Below are 24,565 nucleotides of genomic sequence, written 5' to 3'. Positions count from 1 at the left end.
ATCAGACGGGAATTTTTCCATGTCCTTTCACGGAACGACTCTAGGATTCAAGCTACCTCATGGGCATTTCTCTCATCTCCTCTACTATGGCCGAGATTGATAACATATTTCTATTTCAATTACTTTCTACCTCTTCTCGCTATTATGAGTCATTGTTGCACTGATTAAATGGTGGTATGGCAAACACAATGATACAACCATGCCTGAGGCCTCAGGCTTCGTAGTGAGTCACGCTGACCAAGCTGCCACGGAAGCTGGTTGACAATGCATTGAGCCCTATCTCTACACCCTGTGTGTTCCTACATGACGCAATGCATTACACAGTGAGTAGGTCTGTTGTGTTAACAGTATTTTATGAGGTATTTAAAAGAAACAGTTGCGGACTTGGATCTAGAAAGCTAGATATAAGTTTAATCCAGTATTTCCAACTGAGAGGCGTAAGTATAATTTTAGGGAGAAGACAACTTTAGCACCTGAATGGTCATAAATTAGGAGTTAGTCGGCAGGGCATTTGACTTTTACGCGCTTGATCCGGTAATTTCAGTTCAGACTTCTTCCAGCAATGTTCCTCTAATAAAGGTGTCCGGAGCGTGGTGCAGATCACATTACCTCCACAAATAGCCGAGGATATGAATGCATGGGCTGTACCTCGGCTCGACATCCCACCCATATGCCTTGATGGCATATTTCAATGTGCAGGTGGTAACTAACTTTACCTCTCCGACCTACGTGGCAGAGTGGTTAATACAGCGCGCTACTGCGCCAGAGGTCTCAGGTTCGAATCCTGGCCTGGGCATGGGTGTTCCTTGTGAGTGTCCCTTCATCAATATCATCACTCAACCACGTCGTCGCCTTGTAATCAAGAGGTCCAGAGTTCGATACCCGGTGGAGGCACATAGTGGTTCGGATCCCACTTTAAACTGTAAGTCCAGTCCCGATTAGCCTTATTGTGCATAAAGTGGACTTAAAACACCAAATAAATCAATCAATCATCACTCAACATCATCTTTGCGATTAGCCAAAAGTGGTAGAAAAGTGAATTAAAATATACCAAAAATCAATCAATCATAATTTTGCCTTTACCTTGAAGGCGTGTGGATAAATCACGATAACAGTAGCCAGTGGCGTACTCAAAGCGGGGATGGTGAGGGTCATAACCCCCACCCTTTGGGCCAGTGCCCAATATAATATTGTAAAATTATGACTGGCTACTAAAAAAAGGTATACAAAATCCCGCCCTTTTAAAAACCCTGGGGACACCCCTGACCAAAGCGATGGGTTTCGATGCGTTGACCCTATACTACTTGACAGTATTGTACTTGGTTCACGATGCACCACTTGGTTAAACTCGAATCAGAAATTGCGGTATTTCAAGGAACTTTCAAAGTCCTATCAATAAATTAATTTCAGGGGGTCGGAATTTTCTTCGAAGTTGTGATGGGGATCGACAAAAAATAACATTATCCGAAATTTCCTCATCGCAGAAGAATGTTGATCATCACCAGTGTGCAAATTAACAGGGGGTGGGAGGATACCGGGGATTCTCCCTAACATTTATTTTATCATCGGGAAAAAAACAACTATTTTTATCACTATCCTGGATGATTTTATTCCCCTCAAAGAAAATTGAATGGAAAGCATATCGTATACCATTTCATAACTAGAGCTCCAATTTGTATGTAATTACATATTCTATTCATTTCTAGATACATACCTTGAACAGGGAATTGTCAACGAATTATATAAATGACATGATTTTGCATAAATACATATTTGCTAACTTTTTATATAAAACAACGTTTTTCTGTGTTTTTTTCCTATCTTGATCCTTTTTCCTATAGTCTCGATCTCTGAAACATGAAGAAAATTTGTAGTTCATGTGATGTCATATTTCCTAATCAAGAAGATGCATAGTGCAAACGGTCACCTAAAATTGACTGCCAAGTCGAAAGACAGGCTGAGGAAAAAAAATATTGGAACTGTTTTTTTATCGAAAGATGCTGGAGTTTCCCCCCACCCCACTTTTCTGGCTACATATTTTCGTTTCGCTTTTAGGATTATGCAAAGCACCTAGAAACTTGGCATCGGTGGACAAGAAAGCTACTTTCTTGTATGTAGCGAGTTACATAGCTAATATGTTCCCTTGTAAAAAAAAGTACAAAAGTAGTTATGTATTTCCATTTAATTGTTCTTTCGATGGCAATGTACAACAGCTGAAAACATGGAAACGTTCCAAGTGGTTCACTCTCCAACAAATTATAACACCATTAAGCCTTGTTTCCATGATATGAAAAACTCAATATGCTGACCAAGGCACAAATTTATTTTATTATAAAACATAAACTAAACGTAACGTTTCAACCTTCTAGCAAGGTCTTCTTCAGACTATGTACCAAGTACAAATGTAACAAGGTACAAGAAAAGGACGATATATATACACACAAAAATACTCCCCTTCAGACTATTAGAAAGTTGTTCTGTAACATTCTAGCAGGTGGCTTTCCCTTGTCAACTTTACTTTCACCTGAAAGTGAATGTGGTTGGACTCTTTATCTCACGCTCTATTTCCATCATTCTTCTTCCTTCTTCTCTTCTCTTTCTCTCTTGTCCTTTCCACTCTTTCTAACACCTTCTTCCATTCTTTGTTTATCATCAGTCCCCCATTCCAGTTTATTGTGTCTTCTTCACCTTTCTTCTCTATTTCCTTGGCCTCTTTCCGTTTTCTCACTAGCATTCTCTTCTCCCTTCCTATCTGCTTAGTCTCATCCCACTCTATGTCATGTCCTGTTTCTCTCCTGTGTTTAAGCATCGCATTTCTCTCTCTCTTAAGTCGTACATCATCCCTATGTTGTTTCAACCTGTCTTTCAGCCTCTTTTTCGTTTCTCCTATGTACACACTCTGACATTCTTTACATTTCACTTCGTATATAATCCCTTCTTCTTCCTCTTCTCTGTTTTCCTTTATCATGTTTGCATTCTTCGCTATTCTTAAGATGCTTCTCCCTCCCTTCCTGTAAGTTTTAATGCCCGCTTTTCTAAGCACTTTGCATATCTTTTCTGTGGTCTTCTCCATACTCCTATTCCAAACCTCCTCTCTTTTTCTTTCTTTTCCTCTTTTTCTTTCTCTTCCAATTCTCCCCTGCTACTTTTGTTCCTTCTTCTGTTTATGTCCATTCTATCCTCCTTCTCATAGCCATTCTTTTCCAGCTGTTTCCATAGGCTATTTATTTTGCCTTCTTTTTCACATTCTTTTGTGCATATTTTCTTGATTCTGTCCTCCATATTCTTTATAAAATTTATTTTTTTCACCTCATGCCCCTGCTGCACACTTCTTCTGATGCCAAGAGATTTCAATTTCTTGTCCTCTCTTCCTTTTCATCAATATATCTAGGAAGCTTATCGTGTCTTCTTCTATTTCGAGTTCCAATAATATTCCTTTTTCTTCATCTTGTATTTGTTTGGCAAATATGTCGAGCTGCCTCTTCGTTCCCTTCCGTATGCCAAAACAATCGTCCACATATCTGCAAAACAGAATCATTTTGTCACCTCCTTTTTCTACTACTTTCTTTTCCGATTCATTATAACCAATTCAGCCAATGCTGGACTTAGGCTAGAACCTATATTCAGTCCTTCACTCATTAACATTATTTTATCACCCATTATACTGTAACTTGCTAGAAGGTTGAAACGTTACGTTTAGTTTATGTTTTATAATAAAATAAATTTCTACCTTGGTCAGCATATTGAGTTTTTCTCCAACAAAACATAAGTACGTCCTGTATACATTAATTCTTCTTGAATCTGCCCCTACATTTACATACAGTATTCTACAATAATTTGCGATGTGAAAAGTAATTAATAGTTAACACAATTGGTCTCTTAAGTATGTACACGTTGCTGTGCTCTTTGAGTTTATAAATTTGATACAAATTTTAATTTGAACAACTTATGTCCTTAAAATTATGTTCAATAGGTTCAAATAAAATAAATATCTAGCAGAATTCTTGAGATTTCTTGGATACTCGATTATCATTAATGTTACATATTCTTTGATGCTACATATTTAGCTACAAGGGCGACCACAGGGAGATTTCTGGACAGAGTTAATGTAATTGAAATGGTGAAATTGTACAGATATTTTATTATAACAAAAAATGTTGTTTTCTGTTTAAGTTACAGCAACTATTATTACTATTATTATTATTATTTGAAGTAGGGTTACATTTAAGCTTACAGTTTATTTTACAGTAATTATCTAACTATAGACAACAGCTTTTTGTCAGTATACAGTTATGCAAGTTGTATATGGATGTACAGAACATGGAAATTACAAATGTACGTAATATTTTTAAAAATATACGTAGTAGTAGTAATAACAAAAATAATAGCAACAATAACAGCAGTAATAAAGCAATAATAATACAAGTTTCTGTGACCCAGCCCCCCCCTGAGAAAAAATTCTGCGTGCACCCTTGTTTAGCTACATATGCTTTTGGTAATACATATTTTGGTACATATTTTGTCAATTATTGTTACATATTTATGTACATATTTTGTACTTTGATATTACATACAAATCCGGGGTCTATTCATAACTATGTACAAAACACAATTGAAAAATTATTCTTGTCCATTAATGGTCCAGTCATCAAGACTTCCCTGTATACAGCCTTGTGGATTAAGGCACCATCCTGCAACAACTGACCAACCTCACCGAGTCAGGACAACAGCAGGCTTAAGTTTTCGTGGCATAGTGCTCATATTTCACATGTATTAAAGTGTCCACAAGAAACCTGTGGGTAGGGTAGATGGACGTTACGTTTGAACTTGGCAATAGGAATCAGGTCAAGTTTTTGATGTTACTAGTTCGGTAGCTCTTTTTGTGTATGAGTCTGGGTTTCCTTAGGATGTAAATATACTAAGTGTTTCAAAATTACGTGTAAATGTTATCAAAGTCCTAGGTTACAACAGCAAGGCAACAGTTAATTTACTGACTGGTAACTAGATATATACAAATTTGCATACACAAAGAAAACCCACCTTCCCAAATTAAAACATAAATATGTCACTGAGTGGTTATCCCCTCCCCCAAAGCAACAATATCAATTCGTTCAGGGACCATCACAGACAAAAGTTTGCCCAACAACCATCCGTCCTTGGACTTCGCAATCATGTCAGTGCCCGTATGACTACAGATTCTGTGTCAGGAGAGAGGGATGTCTGGAGCAGTCATTCCCCGTTCGGTGTCAAGGTTGTCGCGATAACTAAAGCCAGTGTCAGATGAAGCATATCTTATGCAGGATCCGAGCTGACAACACCTTATGCAATGCACGTGGTGAAACTGTTCGGGAACAACAATTAATCCATCCTATTGTTGCAGGTAAGTTGCATTGTTAGCGTTCCCATTATTGTGCAGTAACAATAATTATCATTTAACGATCGTTGCGTATCAGTAACTTTCCACGTGACTTGTCGAAATATTATCTAAAATTTATAAAAAGAAAGGGAAAAGATTAATATAATTAGGCAAGATGACCCAAAAGTTGATTCGTGTTTAGTATAAAAAAAGATAGTTCAGAGTTCACTAGCTAGAATGTTACAGCCAAGAAAACAAGTCTGGCAGATAACGTATTTCCAGTAAATCATATTTTTTTAAAGCAGATAACACATTATTTGATTTGGTTTTAATTTGCAGGTTAGCTTCAAGGCGAGTTTAGTAGCACTACGGCATGGCTCTCCTAAGATATCTGACGATCACTTTCTTCTGCGTGTTATTTCAGGTAAGTACCAAAAGATAAATATTTTAAGCATAGATGTGGTGTATTGTACAAGACCCGCATCTACAGGGGGCATGGGAAGGTGCCCCTGGGCACCGAAGCAGCCAGTAGATTGATTGAATTGTTGTTCTAAGTCCCCTTTATGCACAGATAGGCAAATAGAGATTGGACCTACAGTTTAAAGTGGGATCTGAACCACAGTGTGACTCCACCTGGTATCGAACCCGGGACCCCTTTATTAGAAGGCGACGACGTCACCACTACGCCATGGGGGACGTCCTGAAATAGCCAGTAGAGAAAGGGCTTGAAAAGTTGTGGCGCCCCTATTTAATTAACATGTGTGCAGTTTTCAAACAAACACACATGAAAAAAATTATTTCTTGCTTCGCACATTTCTCTAAGAATCGCATCAAATTTATGTATATTGCTAAAAGACAAATATTGCATACAACATGTTCATGATGACGTGATAGCCTATACATTGTTACGCGGATGACACGCAGTTGATGATATCGTCATCACCATCGGATTTGTTAAACAAGATAGATAAACTAAACAATGATTTCCAGCCCTTAGCAAGTGACTCACTGCAAATGGGCTCGCAATTAACCCGAATAAATGCGTATACACAATTTTAGGCTCTAAATATTATCTTGAAAAAGTAAATTATGACACAATTAACATCAAAATTAAAAACCAAAACATAATATGTGCATCAACGGTTAAAAATCTAGGCCTTACTTTCGATCGAAATTTTCCCTGGTCAGCGCAAATCTCAGCGCAGTGCACAAAGCACTAACAATAATGAGATCACTCTACAGGAGAAGATACTTTTTCACTAGAGAAACGAAATTATATCTCATCGAAACTCTAATATATCCTATTTGTGATTACTGTGATGTAAATTATCGAACAGAATACAAAAAATACGGAATTCTTGCATGAGGAGAAATCAGCACATCTTACCCTTGCTCAATACATACAAAATCCTTACCATGTCTAGGCGGCATCTTCTGCATCAGTGTTCTACAATATATAAGGTATTAAAATTGCAAACACCTAACTATCTCCACGAGAAACTGATATTTAGAAATTCCATACATCCATACAATACTAGAGGTCGGCGAAAAATCGACATTCCCCGCTACTCTTCTGTCAGTTTCGAAGGCTCCTTCTGCCTCTGGTCTGCAAAGGTTTGGAATGCTCCTCCCGATTATGTTTCTTTTGCTACAACACATAAAAACTTCAAAGAACAAGTCGTATTATTTTTATTGCAAAGACAACAATTGAGCATTAGCTCGTACGGCTAAGCAACAAGAATCAAGTAAAGTAAAAACATGTATGTATCTTGCAAACACTTATCTGACCCAAAGAAAATATTTCAACCTGTGTGCATGCTATTTTAGTATCGATTTGGAAATTGCGTATGTACACTGTGTATGTGTGTGTGTGTGTGTGTGTGTTAATGTATCTGTCATTGTATTCTCTTAAAATTTTATTATTTTTTCATTTATGTCAAATTTATTCACGTTATGTTATACCAAGGTATATTTGATTTCAGTATTATACCTAGGTAAATATATCTATTGTAACTTTTAATCACCAGAGTTAGGTTGTAGAGCAGCCCAAGGCTGAATCTCGCTCTGTAGTAAATAAGAAGACTTTTCAATTCAATTCCATTCAATATACAAGGTACCCAGTGATGACTAATGTATTTGAACTTCCGTTTTGAAAATCGAAAAAGATCAAAATCGGGAAATATGTTTTTGATATACCGTATATAAAAATGGATGTATGTGTGTGTATGTTTGTTCCGGCATAACTCTCGAACGCCTGGAGCGATTTCAACCAAACTTGGTACACATATCACTTGCAATCTGGAAAGAAATAATGTGGGAATAAGACACCGATGGCATGGCACCCCTGGAGGTTGGGGGTGCGAAGGGGGTGACATGTAAAAATAATCGAAAACGACCGATATTAGTTTGGAATCCATAGTTTTCGGGGTCGGTAAGATGAATTGTGACACTCAGAATGTCGTTCGACTCCAAGACACCCTTGGCAGACCTAAGGGTGGTGGCGGGAAGGGGGTGACATGTAAAAATAATGGAAAACGACAAAATGATAGTGTGGAATCAAAAGTTTTCGGAGTCGCTAAGATGAACAGTGACACTGCGAATGCCGTTCGAACCCATGGCACCCTAGGGTTGGTTGTAGGGGTTGGAAGGGGGTGATATGTAAAAATAATCGAAAACACCGATTTTAGTGTGTAATTCATAGTTTTCGGGGTCGGTAAGATGAATAGCGACACTCCCAATGTCATTCAACTCCAAGACACCCTGTCACCCCTAGGGGTGGGGGTGGGAAGGGAGTGGCATGTAAGAATAATCGAAAACGACCGATTTTAGTGTGGAATCCATAGTTTTCGGGGTCGGTAAGATGAATAGTGACACTCAGAATGTCGTTCGACTCCAAGACACCCTTGGCAGACCTAAGGGTGGTGGCGGGAAGGGGGTGACATGTAAAAATAATGGAAAACGACAAAATGATAGTGTGGAATCAAAAGTTTTCGGAGTCGCTAAGATGAACAGTGACACTGCGAATGCCGTTCGAACCCATGGCACCCTAGGGTTGGTTGTAGGGGTTGGAAGGGGGTGATATGTAAAAATAATCGAAAACACCGATTTTAGTGTGTAATTCATAGTTTTCGGGGTCGGTAAGATGAATAGCGACACTCCCAATGTCATTCAACTCCAAGACACCCTGTCACCCCTAGGGGTGGGGGTGGGAAGGGAGTGGCATGTAAGAATAATCGAAAACGACCGATTTTAGTGTGGAATCCATAGTTTTCGGGGTCGGTAAGATGAATAGTGACACTCAGAATGTCGTTCGACTCCAAGACACCCTTGGCAGACCTAAGGGTGGTGGCGGGAAGGGGGTGACATGTAAAAATAATGGAAAACGACAAAATGATAGTGTGGAATCAAAAGTTTTCGGAGTCGCTAAGATGAACAGTGACACTGCGAATGCCGTTCGAACCCATGGCACCTTAGGGTTGGTTGTAGGGGTTGGAAGGGGGTGATATGTAAAAATAATCGAAAACACCGATTTAGTGTGTAATTCATAGTTTTCGGGGTCGGTAAGATGAATAGCGACACTCCCAATGTCATTCAACTCCAAGACACCCTGTCACCCCTAGGGGTGGGGGTGGGAAGGGAGTGGCATGTAAGAATAATCGAAAACGACCGATTTTAGTGTGGAATCCATAGTTTTCGGTGTCGGTAAGATGAATAGTGACACTCAGAATGTCGTTCGACTCCAAGACACCCTTGGCAGACCTAAGGGTGGTGGCGGGAAGGGGGTGACATGTAAAAATAATGGAAAACGACAAAATGATAGTGTGGAATCAAAAGTTTTCGGAGTCGCTAAGATGAACAGTGACACTGCGAATGCCGTTCGAACCCATGGCACCCTAGGGTTGGTTGTAGGGGTTGGAAGGGGGTGATATGTAAAAATAATCGAAAACACCGATTTTAGTGTGTAATTCATAGTTTTCGGGGTCGGTAAGATGAATAGCGACACTCCCAATGTCATTCAACTCCAAGACACCCTGTCACCCCTAGGGGTGGGGGTGGGAAGGGAGTGGCATGTAAGAATAATCGAAAACGACCGATTTTAGTGTGGAATCCATAGTTTTCGGGGTCGGTAAGATGAATAGTGACACTCAGAATGTCGTTCGACTCCAAGACACCCTTGGCAGACCTAAGGGTGGTGGCGGGAAGGGGGTGACATGTAAAAATAATGGAAAACGACAAAATGATAGTGTGGAATCAAAAGTTTTCGGAGTCGCTAAGATGAACAGTGACACTGCGAATGCCGTTCGAACCCATGGCACCCTAGGGTTGGTTGTAGGAGTTGGAAGGGGGTGATATGTAAAAATAATCGAAAACACCGATTTTAGTGTGTAATTCATAGTTTTCGGGGTCGGTAAGATGAATAGCGACACTCCCAATGTCATTCAACTCCAAGACACCCTGTCACCCCTAGGGGTGGGGGTGGGAAGGGAGTGGCATGTAAGAATAATCGAAAACGACCGATTTTAGTGTGGAATCCATAGTTTTCGGGGTCGGTAAGATGAATAGTGACACTCAGAATGTCGTTCGACTCCAAGACACCCTTGGCAGACCTAAGGGTGGTGGCGGGAAGGGGGTGACATGTAAAAATAATGGAAAACGACAAAATGATAGTGTGGAATCAAAAGTTTTCGGAGTCGCTAAGATGAACAGTGACACTGCGAATGCCGTTCGAACCCATGGCACCCTAGGGTTGGGTGTAGGGGTTGGAAGGGGGTGATATGTAAAAATAATCGAAAACACCGATTTTAGTGTGTAATTCATAGTTTTCGGGGTCGGTAAGATGAATAGCGACACTCCCAATGTCATTCAACTCCAAGACACCCTGTCACCCCTAGGGGTGGGGGTGGGAAGGGAGTGGCATGTAAGAATAATCGAAAACGACCGATTTTAGTGTGGAATCCATAGTTTTCGGGGTCGGTAAGATGAATAGTGACACTGAGAATGTCGTTCGACTCCAAGACACCCTTGGCAGACCTAAGGGTGGTGGCGGGAAGGGGGTGACATGTAAAAATAATGGAAAACGACAAAATGATTGTGTGGAATCAAAAGTTTTCGGGGTCGCTAAGATAAATAGTGACACTACGAATGCCGTTCAAACCCCTGTCACCCCTACGGGTCGGGGTGGGAAGGGGGTGACACGTAAAAATAATCGAAAACGACCGATATTAGTGGGGAATCTATAGTTTTCGGGGTCGCTAAGATGAATAGTGACACTCCAAATGTCGTTCAACTCCAAGACACCACTGGCACCCATAAGGGTAGAGGTGGGAAGGGGTGACATGTAAAAATAATCGAAAACGACCGATATTAGTGTGGAATCTATAGTTTTCGGGGTCGCTAAGATGAATAGTGACACTCCAAATGTCGTTCAACTCCAAGACACCACTGGCACCCATCAGGGTAGAGGTGGGAAGGGGTGACATGTAAAAATAATCGAAAACGACCTATATTAGTGTGGAATCTATAGTTTTCGGGGTCGCTAAGATGAATAGTGACACTCCAAATGTCGTTCAACTCCAAGACACCACTGGCACCCATAAGGGTAGAGGTGGGAAGGGGTGACATGTAAAAATAATCGAAAACGACCGATATTAGTGTGGAATCTATAGTTTTCGGGGTCGCTAAGATGAATAGTGACACTCCAAATGTCGTTCAACTCCAAGTCACACCTGGCACCCCTAAGGGTGGAGGTGGGAAGGGGTGACATGTAAAAATAATCGAAAACGACCGATATTAGTGTGGAATCCATAGTTTTCGGGGTCGCTAAGATGAATAGTGACACTCCAAATGTCGTTCAACTCCAAGACACCCCTGCACCCCTAAGGGTGGAGGTGGGAAGGAGTGACATGTAAAAATAATCGAAAACGACCGATATTAGTGTGGAATCTATAGTTTTCGGGGTCGCTAAGATGAATAGTGACACTCCAAATGTCGTTCAACTCCAAGACACACCTGGCACCCCTAAGGGTGGAGGTGGGAAGGGGTGACATGTAAAAATAATCGAAAACGACCGATATTAGTGTGGAATCCATAGTTTTCGGGGTCGCTAAGATGAATAGTGACACTCCAAATGTCGTTCAACTCCAAGACACCCCTGGCACCCCTAAGGGTGGAGGTGGGAAGGAGTGACATGTAAAAATAATCGAAAACGACCGATATTAGTGTGGAATCTATAGTTTTCGGGGTCGCTAAGATGAATAGTGACACTCCAAATGTCGTTCAACTCCAAGACACACCTGGCACCCCTAAGGGTGGAGGTGGGAAGGGGTGACATGTAAAAATAATCGAAAACGACCGATATTAGTGTGGAATCCATAGTTTTCGGGGTCGCTAAGATGAATAGTGACACTCCAAATGTCGTTCAACTCCAAGACACCCCTGGCACCCCTAAGGGTGGAGGTGGGAAGGAGTGACATGTAAAAATAATCGAAAACGACCGATATTAGTGTGGAATCTATAGTTTTCGGGGTCGCTAAGATGAATAGTGACACTCCAAATGTCGTTCAACTCCAAGACACACCTGGCACCCCTAAGGGTGGAGGTGGGAAGGGGTGACATGTAAAAATAATCGAAAACGACCGATATTAGTGTGGAATCCATAGTTTTCGGGGTCGCTAAGATGAATAGTGACACTCCAAATGTCGTTCAACTCCAAGACACCCCTGGCACCCCTAAGGGTGGAGGTGGGAAGGAGTGACATGTAAAAATAATCGAAAACGACCGATATTAGTGTGGAATCTATAGTTTTCGGGGTCGCTAAGATGAATAGTGACACTCCAAATGTCGTTCAACTCCAAGACACACCTGGCACCCCTAAGGGTGGAGGTGGGAAGGGGTGACATGTAAAAATAATCGAATACGACCAATATTAGTGTGGAATCCATAGTTTTCCGGGTCGCTAAGATGAATAGTGTCACTGCGAGTGCCATTCAACTTAAAGTTCATCGCCTATCAGAATGGGGGTGAGAGGGGGTAAAAAATTAAATGTCAAAAATGACCTACGTTAGTGTCGAATCCACGGTTTTCGCAGTCGCTAAGGTAATTGGTGAGTTTCACGATGACGTTTGAGAGACAAAGAGAGACAGACAGAGAGAGAAAGAGAGAGACTTGCTTCCTTGATCACGATCAACAAGTCACAGGTGCAGTCTATTAAGTAATGCGGAGTGGATTTAAGATTGCAATGTTTCTCCAACGGACAACTTTAATAGAAGATTGGTATAAATAAATACTCGGGCAACGCTGGGCAATCAGCTAGTCTCATATATAAAAATGGATGTATGTGTGTGTGTGTATGTTTGTTACAGCATAACTCTCGAACGCCTGGAGCGATTTCATCCAAACTTGGTAGACATATGACTTACAATCTGGAAAGAAATATTGTGGGGCTAAGACACCCCTGGCATGGCACCCCTGGGGGTTGGGGGTGGAAAGAGGGTGACATGTAAAAATAATCGAAAACGACCGATATTAGTGTGGAATCCATAGTTTTCGGGGTCGCTAAGATGAATAGTGTCACCCCAAATGCCAAAGTTCATTTTACACTATAGTTAAAATTCATTATTTTCCTGTCTAATAGTAGATTGGGATAAATAAATACCCGGACAACGCCGGGCAATCAGCAAGTTAACTTATAAAAAAGGAAAACCAATCTGCTGCACATTGCAACATGCCGTGACGGTATAAGGGGGAGATGTGGAGATAAGACCCCAAACATTTACAATCTCGGCCATTATTTTAAAGGTGATGTGATCAGCACTACGTTTCAGCCGCCTCTACCTCCTCCCTCCGCAGGGTTGCCCCCGGTACCCATTAATTAGAGGCTGGGTGAGCCCCAGAGCCACTATTGCAGGAAAAATTCCCAGCCCGGAAATCGAACCCGGTCTGGCATCAGATGTTCTATCGACTGGAGCAAAGAGGCTCTCAAGTTTAACCTACATAACTGACAAATAAATAATACCAATGACCATTCCCAATTTTTTGTCTTAGCAAGCTTTGCTGCCGTTAAGAAACAAGGATTTTTGTTGCGAGACACGGGGATACTCGGGACAAAATTAATAGTTTGTCTTGCGGTGTAAGGAAGTTCGGCAATGTTTGTGCGGGAATATTAAATCTATGTGTAAGTTAGGAGAATGAACTTATCACACGTAGGGAGGGTGCCAAAATCCATTCTCGCCCCCGGCGAAGAAATCTCTAGCTATGGCTCTGCATTTTACATAACGTCATAAAAGTTATACCGCGTTTGTTACAACCTGTCCTGGTTCCCGCGCTAGCTGGTCGCTGGCTTTTCTCCGTGCTGAGGGAAGTCAAAGCCAGGCAACCAATTAAAATACGCAACGTCTCAACAGCGTCTACGTAAGCGTCTCTCTTCTGGCTTCCATTCGCTCCTCGCTGCCCAGCAGACGATTTTTTCCTCGTTTCTTATTGGCACCGAAACTGTCGAGCGATCGCTAACGTGGGAAACGGGACAGGTTCTAACAAACGCGGTATAGACAACGCATGCCGAGAGGGGACGTTTTGATCTGAATCCAAAATTATCAGAATCCAAATCAAGTAGCTTTCGAATACTGGACCCGATATCAGTAGGGTGGATCTATTATGGGCTGGATATTTGATTCTTCATTAGGATCCACGTCCGCCTTATGGGCCGGAGTGTTGCTGTTAGTTTTGTATTAGAAACTAGTAAAAATATATTATTTGTTTTATGAAAGAAAATACAGAAATCTACTTACGAATTGGTATATATTACACTATATCCCATAATACATAATTAAAACATTAACAGTGATAATGAAATGTCTTTCTTCTTATCAAAGATTTTTATCATTAATACAACTTAATTGTGAATGTTATAAAAAGATGACGGTCACAATAACCTCCCCTCCTGGGGTGAAGAAAATATAGACATCATACTTTGGTGGCTTAAAAAGATACAAGATCTTAAATATACACGTCGAACAGTTACATAACTTACAGTTACATAACTTTAAAACATTCAACATTCAAAACAACATTTAATACTACAACAAATCTTTCAAAGAATGACAATCAATTTGAAACTTGCGTTTTTACCCTTGCACATTCTTGATTAGCGTTGCGTAACAGTTTGATATTTTGCAAATTATGTCTACATTTTATCTTTGGTCCTACTAAAGACGCCAAGTTCACAAAATTGTTCTTAACTTCCTTTAAGCAAAACAATATTTGTAAGTAACCCAAATATTAAATTATACATTTGGTATTTGAGCAATAAATTAAATGATTCATCAACTTCAGCTTCACAATATTCGTTGTCATAAACTTCCTTATGGATGTCTTCTTCGGAAGATAGATAAGCAGAATCATTAACATGAGAAGATTCAAATGTCAAAGTTTTACAAGATCCAATTACGGAATTTAGCGAGCAAGTATTATTTGTGGAACTCGGAACAAAAGGAGCTGATACTTCCTTACCACTTGAATGAATTAGTTCAACAGTAGACATACGATAATTAATTATAGCCTTGTACTACCACAAAAATGGTGCTCCCAAGATCAAATCGGCATGTAATTGTTTAACTACATATAAACCCACGTGGAAAAATTCATCTTCCAACTGCATAATGACATATTTAACACCTACAACTTTTATACGTTGCTCACCAGCGAAACAAGCCAACTGAATTCCTTCTATTGGTTCCAGCTTTATACTTGGCAATAAAGAACTTAGAGTGATCCAAACCTTGTAATCCAACAAATTACATTGACTACCAGTGTCAATTAAACAATTAAGAAACAAGTCACAAATTCTTCCCTGTATTTCTGGTGCTTCAAGTAAAGGTGTAGGAGTTCCTTTATCTGTAACAGTCCACTCAGGCTCTGAATCAAACCACTCCAGCAAAAATGCAACAGGTAAAACATCTTCTTTATCAACGCCTAAATATTTAACTCTATTAAAGTCACCAAGACAAGACTTAACATGCAAAAGGTAAGGATCATAATTACAAGTAAGCTCCATGTGGTCATCCTTTGGCAGGGCGAATTGGAGCGCATTTCCCCGCCTTAGTTGTTTAATGTTCTCGGAGGGCTCCCACTAGTAACATTAGTTACTGAGGAACATTCTTGATTTAAACTAATGTCATTGCAATTCATTCCATTTCGGAAATTTCCATTGTTCCTTGCTGAAATCTCTGAGTTAGTGTTAATGGAGTCACCTCGCAATTCTGTATTGGTTGGACTTTGAAATCTTCTATTCCTGTTGTACCTAGGTGCATCTGTATTATTGCCATTACCAGCGTTCCTTTGAGTGTTTGTTCTTCGATTGTTATTATGAAAGTACAAACTTCGATCGTTACCTTGTCGCCTATAGCTCTCTTGGTTAGCTCCAGATTGCCTATAGTTGTTTCTGGGATTCCTAGCAGCTGGTTGGCCCATAAGTCTCTCTGAAGCTACTGTTTGGGTAGATGAATCACTGCATGACTTATTTTCCATAGACACTTGCCTTACAAAATGCCTAGATTTTTCGAACCTATTCGAGTTGTACTCCCCACTTATATAATCACCAGGTAGTGACAAAGATTTGGTTTTGTCACTAGAATATAAGTCTATTGTCCTGAGTTTTTGTGTTAATTGTTTGAGGTTGGAAATTTCGTGACAATCCACATTCTTAGATACTGTTTCTGGCAATTGCTTCAGAATTACTCTTATTATCTCAGCTTGTTTAGGCTTTCTACAAGGTTGCAATAAGATGAATAGACCTTCAATGCGTACGCTTCTAATGATAAACCAGAAGATGTATTGTATTTACGAGAACGCAAAACTGCCAGTTTGCTTTCTAACAAATCATTCGAAGCAAATTGTTCAAGAAACTTGCACACAAAATCATCATATGATGAGAAATTCCGTATTTCACTATTGAACCAATAAGCTGCAGTATTGTAGAAACATTTGTGAATAACTTGCAGGCGATATTGTGAAGATACACCAATCAAATTTAACATTGTTGTCAGCTGGTCTATAAACTCCCTAGCTGATTGTTTCGAGACGTCACCTCCAAAACGTGGTAACTGGCTTAGCTCATTTACACGAATAACTTTACCCGGGCATTCTCCAAATGGGTTTCTTGCAGAAATATTTGTATTACATTCTGCACGCGCAGGTTTACAAAAGTGGTTTGTGTTTCAAAATTTGGAGACTCAGAATTCTTAGAAGCAATGTGAATTGGATCATTCAAAATGTTATTTCTGGGAATGTAATTTTGATTACAAAACATCGGACTCATTGAAGTTGTAGCATTTGTATTACCAGCCACAGTATATATTGGCTTCTCACATGAAGGTGTGTGCTGAAAATACATTTGTGAAATTGGATTATTTGAATAAGCTTTCGTTGTACAACATTGAGTTTCATTATGAAAACTGGCATTCAGAGGACTTCCATAACCATAATGGTTAGTAGAACAAGGTTCATTGTAATGCACTCTATATGTATTCTCCGGAAGTGCGAAGTCCCTATTGGCCAACGGATGTGTAGTGAAATGAGCAGGTGATTCGTCACGTAATGGAGGATCCCACAAATAGGATGTATTGGAAAGCCTATAGGTAAAATCAGTTCCTAAAGAAGTAGCGTTCTGACCTGATTTACGTTTAGTAATTGCAGGTACCTCAATATCAGAGGAATCATAACCGGAAGAACCAACACCACGTTTGTCACTTCGAGCACTATCCCGAAATTTAACATTTCGTGATCTTCGATTTGAATTTGCATTATTTGTTTGACAAGCCACATGCTCAGTTTGTTTACTATTTCCATCCTCTTCGCTCAGTTCTCGTCTTCCATTCAAAGTTTCGTTAGCAACACTGTTGCTGATGGCATTGCCTTGCTCCAAAGAAATAACCCTATCTCTAAGGTCATTTACCAAGGTTTCAGAGCTACTTGTAGCAGTCTGAACTACCTTCATTCTATCTAATTCCGCATTTAATGTTTCAAACCTAACCTCTTGTTGAGTAAATTTCTCCATAATTTCCTCATTGCAGACTTCCAACCTTGCCAACTTTCCGTCATGACTCTTCATTTGTTCTTGAATATCTGAAACTTCGACATGCATTGTACTAATACTTTCATCCAATTTACACCTCAACTCACTGCTAACATTTTGACAAGTTTGGGCAACATCTTGTAACGAATGTTCAATATGATCAAGCCGGCCGTTAAACCTAACATTATGCTGCTGTAATTCATTTTGAATGGCTTGAAACTTCTCTTCCAGATTTTCAATATTTTGTTGCAATTCCCTTTGTAACATTTCATTATTTTGTTGCATATCCTTTTGCAACTCCTTTTGCAACATTTCATTATTTTGTTGCATATCCTTTTGCAACTCCTTTTGCAACATTTCATTATTGTGTTGCAATTCACAGCGAATGTTCTGTTGCAACTTTTCTTGAAGATTTTCATTATTTTGCTGCAAACTTTGGGTAACCGTAACTTGAAATGCAGCAATAATCTTGTCCAAGTTTGGATTCACTGTACTTGTATAAGGTTTTAACAAAAAAGGATCAAAATCTGGTTTACAAGATTTACAAAAATAGCTTTCATTAGAAGAGCTAAATATTACCTAGTGCATTACAGTCAAACCTCATTGGGTCAGCATTTTCTTCAATAGTTTCATTTTCCCTGAAACTATCGACGGCATCGGATCTTAAGAAAACTCCCGTTCTTAAGTTGTAAGAATGTTGCTTCCGATCCATTATTTAAAGTAATCAGAAGATAACTTTCATACTATATATTCACGAATCCTGGCTGAAGGTCGCCATAATTGTTGCTGTTAGTTTTGTATTAGCAACTAGTAAAAATATATTATTTGTTTTATGAAAGAAAATACAGAAATCTACTTACGAATTGGTATATATTACACTATATCCCATAATACATAATTAAAACAGTAACAGTGATAATGAAATGTCTTTCTTCTTATCAAAGATTTTTATCGTTAATACAACTTAATTGTGAATGTTATAAAAAGATGACAGTCACAGGAGGTCCCAGGTTCGTACCTTAGGCAATGAATGAGTAAATTTTTGTGTTTGCCCCCACCATCTATTCTATCATTCATCCCCATGGTTCCGATTAGCGGAAGAAGTGAGAAAGCAACTTGAAAGAAAGATGGGATCGACCCACTTCAAACCTTCTCCAAAATCAATAAAAAATGTCTTTGATGCTTTATTTCAGAGCAAATACTTTTCATATCTAACGTGAAATCTGACAATCCTTCAGCAAATTTCTTTCTTGTACATTTTGTTGTTTTGCGTTGTATTTCTTCTTTTTGGCTAATCGCAACGATGGGGATAAAATTAGATAAAATTGATGAAGGGATACTCGCAACAAACGCAGACGGGACTCGAATGTAATGTAAATGCGAGGGAAGTTAGTAAATGCATCACAAACAGTTCGTCGTACGAGAAAAACTGAACGAAAATCCAAAAATTAGGTTTTCTGTTTTATTTAAATAAACTCATGTGAAGCTGTATTTGGAGACAGATTGACATATCTCCACTTGTAATCCTTAGCAGTAAGGTAGAGTCCCACATATCTCCACTTCCAATCCTCAGCAGTAAGGTAGAGTCCCACATATCTCCACTTGTAATCCTTAGCAGTAAGGTAGAGTCCCACGTATTTCCACTTCTAATCCTTAGCAGTAAGGAAGTGTCCCACATATCTCCACTCCTAATCCTTAGCAGTAAACTAGAGTCCCACATATCTCCACTTCTAATCCTTAGCAGTAAGGTAGAGTCCCACATATCTCCACTTGTAATCCTTAGCAGTAAGGTAGAGTCCCACATATCTCCACTCCTAATCCTTAGAAGTTAGGTGGAGTCACATACGAGTATTTCTAATTTACTGACTTTTATTAAGAGTCAAGCATATTTCTAAGCATACATTATTTCCTCTCTTCTGTAGATTTGATAATTGGAGTTGCGTCCCTTTGGTTCTCACAGGACAAGTTGTGTGATTCATTTCGTTTATTTTACTTCGCTTTTCTGCCACTTCTCGCAGATGATGATGAGTGATGATATAATGAAATTGATGAAAATATCCAATCTACTGCGAGAGTCTAGCTAGCGAGCCTACTAGCAGTGTAGTGCGTGAGGAAGAGGGTCAGCGATAGGTGCCGTATTGAGATGACGTCAGTGTACCGTTGGTTGAATGGTGACTTCGGAGGTTGATGCTTGCTCCCAAGCTACACATAAAAATTGGCCAAAGATGTTACGAAAGTAATCGCGCTATAGTTTCGAGAAATATGGCGAGAGAATGAAGAGAGAGATAGAAGAAAGAAAGAGGAAAAGAGAGAGTGATAACTTGAGTTCCAAGACCTTAAAATGTTATTCAGTGTCTTCACCCAAATAATTCGCATGCACACTAAAAGGCAAGTCAAATACACAAAGCATTAACAGTAAAGATTCAAGTTTGTAATGAATGAATTTCAATATCCTTCACTGTGCACCATTTCTTACCAGCGGGAAACCATAAGCAATGGCTACTGTTCTGTTCATTATGCGGGCGTTTTCAAGGTCGCGTCATTATCACTGGCAAACAATAAGCACTCATGGGGAAGCAGCGACAAAAATAAAGAAGTAATTTCTTACTGTCTGTCAGTACAATAGTCTCACATCACTTAAAATCTAGTTGCACTCCAGAAAGAAACAGAGCGTTTGCATTTTCAACCGTAAAACTTAGGCCGCTTTCACACTAAAAGGACGAACAACACGCCACTTAGGAGTCTCCCCGATGGTGTGGTGGTAACGTCGTCACCTTGTAATCAAGGAGTCCCGGGTTCGATACCCGTTGAAGGCACATGGCACAGTCGTTCGGATTCTACTTTAAACTGTAGGTTCAGTCCCGGTTAGCTTTTATGTGCATAAAGTAGACTTAAATCAACAATTCAATCAATCAATCAAACAATCAACACGCCACTTCGAAATAATTGCTAACTTTCTTCACATCGTAGCGGCGTCACACGGTGTATTCAGGCAAAATAATTTACACTGCGACCTGTCAAATTTCCCAAATGTCAACCTCTCTTTCATGTATACCCTGTCCCAGCTAACTGTGGAGCAGGGCAGCGCATATCGGCAGAGGAGGAGGAGAGAAATCGAGTGGTGAAAGCGCAGCGTTGCCAACCGTACTGTCCTGACTACACATGGAAGGAAAATTCATGGCATGTACGGACGTACGGTTCAGACCTAAATGCACGGCTTGTCAAAATTTCCACTTGCTGTTTTATCCCTAATATTTCCCTAAGAAATTCTTAAACCAATCGTACGGACCTGGAAACAAAAATACGGTCCGTTTGCCATGTGCGTACGGTAATATCCTTTTCAAAAGTTTGCAACGCTGCAGAGTGAAGCAGGGAAAGCGGGTAATTCCAGTCGTTCATTGTTCATTGGTGGAGCCGTCTCTCATCAACACTTGCGCAGAGACTATCATCTCGTTTGCCTGGTCTACAGATAGGTGGTACTGGGTATAGTACATACTGGACCAGTGGTATCAACTTATACTTTCCTGTGGGGCTCGAGCCCATCCAATAATTTGCCTGTTGTTATATTTTATATTAGAAATAAAAATCCCCATACTTAAGAAACAAAATATTTCATCATTATATATTTAAAGAATTCTAAAAACTTAATTACTGATCTCTAATGTGGTACTGCCATTGTCCTATATTATTTACATTATACGTGGTCACGTCCTTATTAGGAAATTATGGGAGGGTAAGAGCTTATAATCAAAATGAGGATCAATAAAAAATAAAAAATAAATGGAAAAGTGGCTCACAGCCCGTGAAGGTCAGGGCCTACCTCACTCCAACCTGCCGATGTGGGGGATCATACAACCAGTTACCGAGTGACGTGTGGTCAGCACGACGGATCAATAGGCACTAAAAACTATCAAATAGGCACGCAAAATAGCACCAAAAATACAAAATAGGCACTAATAGTAATGAACATCTACAGAGTTTTCATCCTTTTCGCAGGTTAGGCACTCAGAAAGAATTTACTTTTGAAATAGGCAATTATGACTAAAATAGGCCCTAACGGCGACTATATATTCCTCTCATAAATGCCTGAAACGGTTTTTAAATGCAAAAACCTAAACGGATCATTTTTCATTTTTCAAAGCTTCTGGCTCAATTTTTAGCAGTATAATCTTTCTCTCAAGTTCATCAATAACTTCAGGTTTACTATCCATTTCAATTCTTACCCTATAATTTTTTTGCTTTCTTTTGCTATAACGACTTGTGTCTTTACCGTATGCTTCTTTTTATTTCCTGAATAAAATCTTTTCTGCTTTTTTTATGACTAAAAGGGCATTTTAGGACAAATCCTAAACCTACTAATGCCTAAAACTATAAATGAAGTCTCTGAGTTCAGCCAATCAAATGTTTTTCAAAAGGCGCTACTACAATGGACTGCATTCTTATAGGCTATCGAGGCGTGCCCAGGATTTTCGAAAAGGTGAGGGGGCGGATTATGTATACTTTCCTTGGTAGTCAGGCCTCATTCTGACATCTTTTCCTGCCTTTGAGGTTCATTTCTTAGGCATAATGAGCCACCAACCCTCCATTGGGCACGCCACTGACCCGCAGTCAGTATAATCTTCAATGGAATTTGTGTTGGGTCATCCACCAGCGTACGCAGGATGTTAAATAACTTAAAACTTTACGAACATAAATACCTTACCAATTTCTTAATTATTGCAACATCATTTCCACGCCATGGACCCATTTTGCAGCCTAATGAGGATCTGGCGCCTGGTCCTGTAGCAAGGATAATCTCCTGTGGGACTTGTGTAGCGTCGTCCATATGTATTTGTGATTGTCCTTTCATGCATCTCATCGTATTACCATTCCTATTGCCAAATGATACAAGCTATTCTTCTCTCGGCAAATTTAAATCAAAATTTAAAAATCGCCTTCTGAAACTAACTTACCAGTACCAAAAACAGGGAAAATACAAAAAACGAAACCTTATTTGCAAACTGTTTGCTACAAAAACTAATTTGCTCTTCTGTATATTGAGTACTTTTGTTATGTATGTTTGTGTTGGTATGTTTTACGTATATTATTCACTTTTCTTAAAGCGTATGATATATTTCTCGTGTGTTTTTTCTTTTCTTTTGTATTTTAATGTTTTTAGTTTTTTATATACTTCGCAAACAATTAGCTATTGTAATCAATTTGTAATATCTGAAGTAGAGATGGTTAAGTGGAAGAAAAGGCTTCTGCATTTTCCTTAACATTTATGCCATGATCAAAATGCTACCGTGTAAAGTGAAAAATCTTATGGCATTTCAGATTGATAGAATCGCTCCTGTTTCAGTTGTTAACCAATCAGAAGCGAGCTCTAAGTCACGAGTGCAGATGTAATGGCAGCCGAGTGAGAGATAAACAATGTATCACTTCACATTTTTAAAAGCCGATAACTGTTCAACCGAGAGAAATAAGTTTTTCTATTAAAAGGTATTGTGTACCTAGAATGGCGCTGCTTAAATACCTCATTTATAGCGTTTACTGTACACGTAAAGAAGAATAGTTTAGTTGTTTCAATTGTAAACACCGTGAACTCACCATAGATGGTGTAACTTGACGTGTCTCGACTCGTGTATATATTATCCATTGCAATCGCAAAAGATTACAGAAATGTTAGATGAAATGCCTCCGTGCAAAGTACTATCTGCTCTGCTATAAGATTTTTGGAAGCATTTACGTAGTATTTATGCTGGCAACAATGTTATAGGAAATGCTTCCGTCCAAAGCGGGCCTTAACTTCGCCATGCAAAACAAGAAATTTACATATATAAAAATGGATGGATGTGTGTGTGTGGGTGTATATATTTGTTTGTTCAGCAATAACTCTCGAACGCCTGGAGCAATTTCAACCAAACTTGGTACACGTATCACTTGCAATGTGGAAATAATATTTTGGGGTAAGACACCCCTGGCACCCCTAGGTGTGACATGTAAAAATAATCGAGAACCACCGATATTAAATTCCGCACAAACAGACATCCGTGACTCTATGCAATCCGCACAACGATACTGTTTCTCGGGTTGTCTAACATTCAGGCTGTGTTGCGAATGGAATCGATAGTTCTCGTGACACTCCCAATGCGTTTCAACTTCAAGTTCATCACCTATCGGCATGGGGGTGAGAGGGGGTGAAAATAAAATGCCACAAATGACCTAGATTAGTGTCGAATCCATAGTTTTCGGAGTCGCTAAGCTAATTGGTGACATTCACGATCACATTTAAAATTAGTTACATTTTACGCTATAGTAGTATAGGTTAAATATATACCCGGGCAACGCCGGGTAATCAGCTAGTAAATAAATAAATTCATTCTCATCTTCGCGATAAGCCAAATGTGGTAAAATGTAAAATAAAGCTAATCAATCATTTAATTAAGTATTCTACGTTCCTTCTAGGTACTGACAGAAGTAGCCGCGAGACCTGCCACCGAGGAAGCACCGCAGATGGACGAAGCTCAGGATAAGATATTCGAAGACTTAGACCTCAGTCCCACGGCCATCGGGACATTCTTCGTTGAGATATTCGCCAGCGTCTTCGCCCTGATCTGGGGGGCCTTCGCCACAGCTTCGGGATAACCCTTTGAACACCCATGTATTACGTACCACAAGAGACTACCTCAAGAAAGCACCATTCAGCGTTGCACCACAGCCGTACCTCGCAAGGGACTCGAAGAAGATGCTGGTCCAATCTGGTTCACTGCATGTTGACATATAGGTGACTCGTTCGCAGAAACTAATGTACACACACAACAATGTAATAAACCGAATTTCAACTTTTAGCAAATCTTTGGGTTGATGATTTCAGTCGAAAAATATGGGTGCAACTTTATACCTCCACGATAGCCTAGTGATTAGGTTACTCTGTCACCTTGCCCATGGTGGAGGCACATAGTAGTTCGAAGCTCACTTTAGACGCTAGACTCAGTTCCGATTAGCCTATTTGTGCATAAGTTAATTTAAAACAAGCTTTGGCAGAAATACACACTATTTCCAAATGCGGGTTAAATTTCGTTATGCCAATTGGAATGTTTCCATGATTCCTTCAGTAGTTATTAACCTATGAGATATGCCCGTATACCTTCAATCTG

The 24,565-nt window shown here is 39.6% G+C and overlaps 1 long non-coding RNA gene across 1 annotated transcript; it reads left to right on the top strand.

Moving 5' to 3' along the window:
• The first annotated feature begins 5,241 nt into the window (after positions 1–5,241).
• On the top strand, positions 5,242–24,255 carry LOC146001961 (uncharacterized). The gene is made up of 3 exons (XR_014443637.1): positions 5,242–5,380; positions 5,696–5,780; positions 23,874–24,255. It is a non-coding gene; the product is annotated as an uncharacterized LOC146001961 (long non-coding RNA).
• Positions 24,256–24,565: the final 310 nt, after the last annotated feature.

This window comes from Lepisma saccharinum, chromosome 18 (genome assembly GCF_977018435.1).
Source record: "Lepisma saccharinum chromosome 18, izLepSacc3.1, whole genome shotgun sequence".
NCBI classification, from domain to species: Eukaryota; Metazoa; Arthropoda; class Insecta; order Zygentoma; family Lepismatidae; genus Lepisma; species Lepisma saccharinum.
The sequence above is the reverse complement of the archived record's forward strand: the minus strand, read 5'-3'. Positions and strand labels throughout refer to the sequence as shown.